At 39.0% G+C, this 8645-nt stretch overlaps 1 protein-coding gene and 1 long non-coding RNA gene across 4 annotated transcripts in view; one reads left to right on the top strand and one right to left on the bottom strand.

Moving 5' to 3' along the window:
• The window catches only part of LOC128247645 (uncharacterized), a 26130-nt gene extending 18106 nt beyond the window's left edge, over window positions 1–8024 (bottom strand). The window contains exon 1 of one of the 2 annotated variants that reach the window (XR_008264019.1): window positions 7886–8024. This is a non-coding gene — a long non-coding RNA (uncharacterized LOC128247645). The other variant, XR_008264020.1, reaches the window with a different exon arrangement.
• LOC106881915 (uncharacterized) overlaps window positions 1148–8645 on the top strand; it is an 83708-nt gene continuing 76210 nt past the window's right edge. The window contains exon 1 of one of the 2 annotated variants that reach the window (XM_052967580.1): window positions 1148–1172. The gene's annotated coding sequence lies outside the window, so the exon portion shown is untranslated. Of the gene's footprint in view, window positions 1173–8180; window positions 8317–8645 lie in introns of those variants that run through there. The other variant, XM_014932436.2, reaches the window with a different exon arrangement.

The raw sequence follows: 8645 nt of genomic DNA, 5'->3' as shown, positions 1-8645 counted from the left end.
TATATATATACATATATATATATATACACACATACATATATATATATATAAATCATCGACATTATCATCATTGTTTAGTGTCCACTTTTCCATGCTTGCATGGGCCAGATGGAATTTGTTGAGGCAGATTTTCTATGGTTGGATACCTTTCCTGTCACCAACCATCACCTGTCTCCAAGCAAGCTCTTTCCCCATAGCCTGACATGTTTTTCATGGAAGATTGCAAATGAACAACATCGCTTGTATAACAGTGATACTCATTTACAACCATCATCTGATTCCACACAAGGGTACACACACACAGTAGGCTTCTTTCAGTTTCCATCAGCAAAACCCTTTTGGCATGGGGCTATAGCATAAGACAGTTACCCAAGGTAGTGTGCAGTAGAACTAAACCCCGAAGCCATGTGGTTGGGAAGCAAACTTCTGAGCCATTCAAAGCCATGCTTGCCCCTATAGCCACACTGGCACATGTGTGTGTAAAAGAGAAAGAGAGAGAGAGAGGGATGTGTTGTTATTGTTGTTTCTGTATGGTGGTGGGTCAGCCTTGACTAACAAGTCACAACAGAAAAGGTGCGTCCATCCCAAATACTTCCAAGAAGGCATCGTATGATTTGAAGCAAAAATCATCTGCTATTTCTAGAAGATCAAGTCACTTCATAGAAGCTTTTATTAGTTGTGTATGAACGAGAGAACAAATATGGTGGCGGTGGGGGAGGGAGGAATTGAGTGAGATAAAGGAAAGCTTTACTTTTTTTTATGAGCTTTATTTAGTCTTTGTACATATAAAAGTGTCATTTTGTGTGTGTGTGTATGTGTATGTGTGTGTGTGTGTGTGTGTGTGTGTGTGTGTGTGTGTGTGTATTGATTATGTTGTTATACATTGTATGGTAAATGTAGGTATGGTACGAGGGTGCCAAAGTGTGGAATACATGTATCTGACAGTGTGTGCATGTGACTCAGCACAGGTGTGTGAAAGGGTGAGTGTGAGTGAGTGTGTGGCTCAGTACAAGAGTGTGAAAGTGTGAGTGTGACTGTACGTGATGGTATGAGTGTATCTATGTATGGAAATGTATACGAAAGGTTAGTGAAAGACAAGTTTTATTTTCATTATTAAAAAACTCTGTTCACACATCACCAGAAAACATAAGCTGTGGGAAACACAGCTCAAGGTATTTCTCACTGATTATTTCTAATAATTATATTTGTTTCTTAATTATCATAATTAGCTGTTCTTTCTTTTTTATATGTATCTGCCTACCTGTAACCACCTACAATTGTTTTTCTTTTTTGTCTTTTTATGATAGAAAATCTTGTTCTTCAAATGTTTGTATTTAAATCGAAATATTCCATTTCGTAACTTTTACTTCTTTCAGTCATCAGACCGTGGCCATGATGGAGCACAACCCCCAACACTTATTAGTAAAGTCTGGTACATACTCTATCGGCCTCTCTTTTGCTCAACTGCAAGGTTATATGGATGTAAACACACAAACACACACATATATTTATATGGGAGAATGTACGAAAAAAAACAACAACAGACGAGGACAGGTGGTGTAAACAACAAAAGATGTATTAGTATGACGCTCGGGAATAGAGAAAGTCTTTGACTTTCGAGCTACGCTCTTCAACAGAAAGAATACGGAGAAAACAAGGAGAAAAACACGGAGAAAAAAATTGAATGGTGTTTGATATATATTTATGCATATATTTATATATATATATGCACATATTTATATATATATATGTATACATAAATATATACATTATATATATATATATATATATATATATAATGTCTCAGAGTGGTTGGCATTAGGAATGGTATCCAGCTGTAGAAACCTTCCCAGATCAGATTGGAACCTGGTGCAACCTCCTGGTTTGCCAGCCCTCAGTCAAACCATCCAACCCATGCCAGCATGGAAGGTGGATGTTAAAATGTTAAACGATGATGATGATATATGTGTGTGTGAGTGTGTGTATTACATATATATATATATATATATATATATATATCTCCACACCAGACATTGACATGAAACTAGAATGTTTCATGTCTATTGTGCAAGCCATATGTCAGAAATATGTCCCAGAGCACAAGGCCAAAACAAATAGGAACAAAATTCCAAGGGAGAGGAAGATTCTCATGAGATGCTGGACGAAGGTTGCAAATCACTTCAACCAATATTCCGAAAGTAGTGAAAGGTCCTACTTAAGAACAACATTGATGGAGATTGAAAAAAGCCTGCAACAATCCTATGTGAGGGAGAGAGCAGACAAAGAAGCCAGGGTCATAAAAAACATTAAGTCAAAGAAAAAGCCTCAGTACACTGCAAAATAGGATCCGTCTTCCAAAAGGATGGCTCCCTCAGTCCAGCCAGGATCAGTGAGGTACTGAATGACCAGTTCAAAAGTGTCTTTACCACCCTGTTGGAATACAGACAAGTGAATGAACTGATGGATTTCTTTGCCACCTCACCTATAACCAGCGAGGCAGTTACGATAGATTACATCGACCTTAGTGAAGAAAATATACTACTAGCCATAGATGAGGTGGACGCAAACTCAACTGCTGGCCCTGATGATTTCCCAGCAATCCTCCTCAAATTGTGTAAGCATGCCCTGGTGAAACCACTACAGATTCTCTTCCAGAGCTTTCTTGCAAATGGCAGGCTGCCAAACAAACTGAAGGAGGGAATAATATGCCCAATCCATAACGGAGGAAGCAGAGCAGATGCCAAAAACTATAGGCCTATCTCTCTGACTCAGCAAAGTCATGGAACAAATAGTCAGAGGGAAACTAATCACATTCCTTGAAGAAAACGACTTGCTGAGAGATACCCAGCATGGATTTCGACCAGGCAGGAACTGCCTGACCCAGTTCTTACAACATAATGAAAAACTTGGAAAGTGGTTACATGACTTTCAGAAAGATAGAAGCCAGGCAGTGGTGGCCAAATGGAGCCCCCTCAAAGAAAACACAAATAGTGAGTGGTGCTCCACAAGGCACTGTCTTGGGACCACTGCTTTTCATAGTGGTCCTCTCAGATATGCCCTCAGCTGCATGGATAGCCACCCTTGCTAGCTACGCAGACGATATGAAAGTCTCGCAGAAAATACAAAATGTAATCCTGACAACACATGGGAGTTATCTCCCTTCCATATTCTTAATTTGACAACAAAATGCACGATTTTGGTTTTTAGTCCGCTTCAACTTTGCCCTTGTGGCTAATAAAAGAAAATTATATTTTTCTTTATCACAGGTTTTGTTGGAGCTCCTGAAGTCTTGCATGCGTAGCGGTCTTGCTACCTGCAGCCTACGGTACCATGCTATCCGTTCTCTTCAGCTGACTAATACTTTCCTGATTATTCTGGCCGTGTCAACGAGGCAAACCTTTTGTAACAGTTCTACTGGGCACTCTATTCCAATTTCCTTTATATTCCTCTTGATGCTTTCTGAAACTCTTCCCAAGGACCCAACAATAATCTTCACCTTCTTCATTTTCCATTGCCGTATTATTATTATTATTATTATTATTATTATCATCATTATTATTGTTATTATTATTATTATTGAGTGAGAGAGCAGCGCATGCCATCAAAGTGACACCGTGGTACAATTATACGAAGCTCAGTATACCCATCATGACTACCCGTCTGACAAGGGTACACTAGGCATATGCATCACAACCACATGTGCACAACATGGTGATCTCATATCAAGATAAACAGCGCATGAACTTTCAGGTGGGGCCCAGTTAGAATTTTCTTCAAGTTGAATAGCCCATCCCGCTCAGTAGGTTCCTAAATGAGGATTGTTTAAGGATGATGAACGAAACACCCATGTTTCCAAATGTGAATTATTCAAACTCCAAAGAATTCCTCTCAACACATATCGTCAGCCACTAAGGGACGTGCTCAACTAGTTAAGGTCAAACAACTGACAAGCAAATCTGTGGTACTAAGCAGAATATTTGCTGTAGCCCATCTTTTATACCAAGACAAAACAATGTACATAACCTTATTATTATTATTTTGGACTTTGTTCCTTTTCAGGTTGGTTTGTCAGCCCTGCATTTTAAATAGACGCTGGTGTTGGGCTTAATTAATGAACTTTGTATCATTCAATTACAAATCGGAAAATGAGAAGTTTACATTTTTATCGGTTAAATAACTCAATCGGTTTCGCGTAAAACCCAAGAATCGTTTAGCTGAAAGAATCGTTACTGCGACGGACAAAATACTTAGGGGCATTTCTTCCGACTTTACGATTTGAATTCAAATATCACTTTGCCTTTCATCCTTTCGGGGTCGATAAAATATGTACCAGGTGAGCACCGGGGTCGATGTAATCGACTATCTTCCTCCTCACCCGAAATTGCTAGTCGTATGCCAAAATTTGAAATTGTTGTTCTCACTGTCAAGAGAGAAAGGCTTACTCATGACCCTTTACAAGACCTGTATAACTGGCAGGGAAAGTAGGAAGAATCGTTAAAGTGGGGATTGGCCTGAATTCTTGTAATAGGCTTCACCCCGATAAATGTGCCAAGTGATGGATGAACCAAGCGACGGATTTAGTCCGCTCCCCGCCCTCCCCAGTAATCCATGGCAGGATTTGAAAACACAACGCAATGTATAAATTTCTATTACAATATAAAATTTGTACCTACACATATATATATACACACAGCTATTGTGTTGAAGCAGCTGATTTTATTGAATATTAATTAAATATTTCCTGTAGACAAAACGGTGGAATAAAGTGCAATGCCGAAGATAACTGGTAGGATTTGAACCCCGTCATAAATCAACGAAATTGATTACTGCTCAGAGTGTTACACTCTGTTCCACCCTTTACAGACTCGATATTAATATCCTTTTCTACTCTAGGAACAAGGCCGAAATTTTTGGGGAGGGGGGGGGCAGTCGATTAGGTTGATCCAGTACGCAACTGGTACTCAATTTATCGACCCCGAAAGGATGAAAGGCAAAGTCGACTTCGGCAGAATTTGAACTCAGAACGGAACGGCAGACGAAATACCGCTAAGCATTTCGCCCGGCCTGCTAACGTTTATTTCTTTATTGCCCACAAGGGGCTAAACATAAAGGGGACAAACAAGGACAGACAAAGGGATTAAGTCGATTACATCGACCCCAGTGCGTAACTGGTACTTAATTTATCGACCCCGAAAAGATGAAAGGCAAAGTCGACCTCGGCGGAATTTGAACTCAGAACGTAGCGGCAGACGAAATCAGCTCTCCGCCTTAGCTAACGATAATAATATCACAGCAAATTGCATTAAGATAATGGTAATAATAATGACTTCAAATTTTGGCACAAGGCCAGCAATTTCAGGGAAGGGGATAAGTCGATTATATCTATCTATCACTCGTTCACCTCTGTGTCCGTAGAATTTATCAAATTAGAAAACGCAAATTTAATATAAAAATATATTTTCTGAAATTGCAAATTATTTAAAATATAAAAATATAATTTTCAACAGAGAGAATTTATCAAAATAGAAAACAAATGAAGTTTGAAGTTTAAAAATAATAGGATCGACCACTCACGACTAGCTAGCGCGGACGCGCGACTGCGCGTTCGAGACCACTCTGTGTTTTCAAACGCATGGATATAGGTGTCGAATTTGTTCCAATAACTTTCGAGTGATAGATAGATAGAGAGAGAGAGACAGACAGACAGATAGCTCGCTCCGGCCAGTCATGGTATTAGCTGTCAGTAGCCAAAGAATCAACTCAAACCAGCAGTAACGTTCCTTGTCAGATTTTTCTACTTTCACTTCTCACAGCTAATACCATGACAGTGCCACCCTCAGTGCCCAACTGGTACTTATTTTATCGACCCCGAAAGGATGAAAGGCAAAGTCGATCTTTGCAAAATTTGAACTCAGGACGTAGCGATCGGTGAAATGCTGTTAAGGATTTTGCCCGACATGCTAACGATTCTGCCAGCTCGCCACCTAAGATTATAATAAGAATGGTCTCAGATTTTAGCACAAGGCCAGAAATTTTAGGAAGTAGCTGTGAGGTCAGATGCATGATTAAGATTTTAGTTTTCGCGTTTTCGAAATATCTAAGGATTGAAAATAAAGTTTCATACTATATATTTAAGAGGATTAATAAAGTTCGTTGATTAGTTATAATTAGTGGTTTCCATCGATCTTACAAGAAGAAAAAACAATTCTATAAATATTTCCCCAGAATAACAAAGCAAGCGAGCTTGCTATCCCAACGATTCATGTTAATTTCGAAGCGAAACCGTCCGTCATTCAGAAGGTTGTAATGCAGTCTTTTTATCGTTCAGTGCCTCAATCTGTTTACACCTGCTAATGTAGGAAAATGCTTGCCAAATTTATATGCGACTTACTTGAAAATAGCATCCAAAGTCTCCTTCAAATCACCCCATACTATCTTTAAAAAGCAAAGGAAAGGGCAAATAGATACAGTATTCTTGAAAACAAGGCAGGGTAGTCACGACATGAAAGCTTTTGAACATAGAGCTACCCTATCAGAATAAAAGGGGCTTAATATATGAAAGGAGAAGCAGTTTCCTAAGGAAGGAAATTTAAAAACCAAATGTTAAAACGGGTGCAGGTATGATGTCAAGTTCAATTCCAACAAGCAGCACTCTAGTCCAGCGCTTTTCAAACTTTTTTTGCTGCAACCCACAGCAAGAACCACGTTTTCATTGTGACCCATGCCTTGGTCAAAACCTTTAAGTTATTTTGACTGCGATAACATCCTTTTTGTATATGTATAATAAATTCATAATATGTCCGGTTATGTTTTGATTGGTAAAGCTTGCCTCGTCGTGGGAGAAATCGGTAAAACTAGCGATGGTTTATGAATGCTGTGCGACATTTAGAGTTGTTTATATTCCGTACTTTGCACCCGCTGAGTTTTCTTTTTCTTCCCTTCTTTTTTTGTCGCGACCCACAGTTTGAAAAACGCTGCTGTAGACAAACGTTTTTGTACTGACCAATGCTTTGTGGATGAAATTTGGGGCGGAGGTAAAAAAATACGCACACCACCTGTTTTCGGCGTAACCCTAACCCTAAACGTAATCTTAACCCAACCATAACAACGGGTAGTGTGCATATTCTTTACCTTCGCAAAAATTTGGTAAACGGAAACTGCGTTGAAGCCCTCTGGAGAAACCGTTTCTGTTCGCCCGATTTAATACCACAATTTGTCACTTAGATGCCTCCAGTGAAGGCCATTCTGTTGCATGCATTTAGGCTGGGTCTCAGTCTGAAGACCACTTTCACCATTCAATTTCACTATAGACCTACCATTATTATGGAACCCTTTAAACCTGTCTCTTTCATTCAACTTCTAGGTAAACTTCCCCCGAACAGACCTATAGCCTCTTTTAGATTCTTTATAGCCAAAACCACTGTTATATGTTCATATCTATTGCTCCTTTTTTATATTTATTTTCTAGATGGTAGAGTATAATAAGGAGGTTTAACCCTTGTTGGAATAATATACTGTGAAGTGCTGTTCACTACCTCTGCCCCACAAAACTAAAGCACTGACTTATATACGAACACAAAATATTTTCAGCCGAGGGACATGCATGTTGTCCCCTAGTCATCCTTAGTAAACCGTTACGTTCTTAATGAATGAAATAAGTGAAGGAAAGTTTCTATTTTGATAAATGAATGAATGAAGAAAGACACTCCTCTGACCTTTATACGTGTTTGTCGTAGTTAACTCATTTCAGGTCGTTGACTTCAGTTCAGTGCAGAATGGAATACGAGAATGAAAGCAACAAAAACAAAACCATGTGCATCAGTTTGAGAAAATAAAAATACTAATAAAAAAAAAGAGAGAGAGAAAGAAATGTTCCTATGACTACCTCTTTCTGTTGCCCACAATTTACGTCAGCAACGCAAGCCGGAACTGAGCCATATTCCAGCCATTCAAAGCCTTTACGAAATTCTTAACTTACACTCTGTCCTAGTACCTTTCCTCCTCCTACTCCACGATCTCACACCTTCTTTTATACTCCTACTCCACTCTTCTTCCTCCTATTTCCTCACTCTTCCTCACCTCCTCCTACTCCTACTCTTTCCTCCTCCTCCAACACTACTCTTTCCTCCTCCTCCACCTTTCATGTTCTTTAAATTCTTCTGATGGTTGGGAAGAGAAAAAGCAATAAAATAAATAAATATTTTGGCAACAAGAAGCGAGAAAGCATGTAGGGGAGATAAGTCTAGATGACAAATCAATTTTAATGCAAACGTGGTGCAGACGGTGAAGCAACCATTCCAAGCAGCTGCTCAAACGGTACACTGTTATATCTTATTTCTGCTTTTTTTTTTTTTTTTTTTCATTCATACTTCTGTGTTGTATTCTTGATATGGTTCGCATATCCATGTCATCATCAATTTGAACCGATCTCGAACGGGGGGAAAAAAAGAAAATAAATGCAGCTCTCTTTACTGATATTACCCACTAACCTCACAAAAAAAATTACCCTTCCCTTTATTGATTCAATTTCGTCCCCTTATAGATTTAAGTTTGAATTTGAATAATGTTGACTCTACACTGTTCCTAGAGCTTGACGTACGTGTGGTGGAGGCGGTTGGGAGGGAAAAAATGTAAGCTTCTATAAG

The sequence above is a fragment of the Octopus bimaculoides genome, chromosome 4, assembly GCF_001194135.2.
Source record: "Octopus bimaculoides isolate UCB-OBI-ISO-001 chromosome 4, ASM119413v2, whole genome shotgun sequence".
Taxonomy (NCBI): Eukaryota; Metazoa; Mollusca; class Cephalopoda; order Octopoda; family Octopodidae; genus Octopus; species Octopus bimaculoides.
This window is presented reverse-complemented; position numbering and strand designations above follow the sequence as displayed.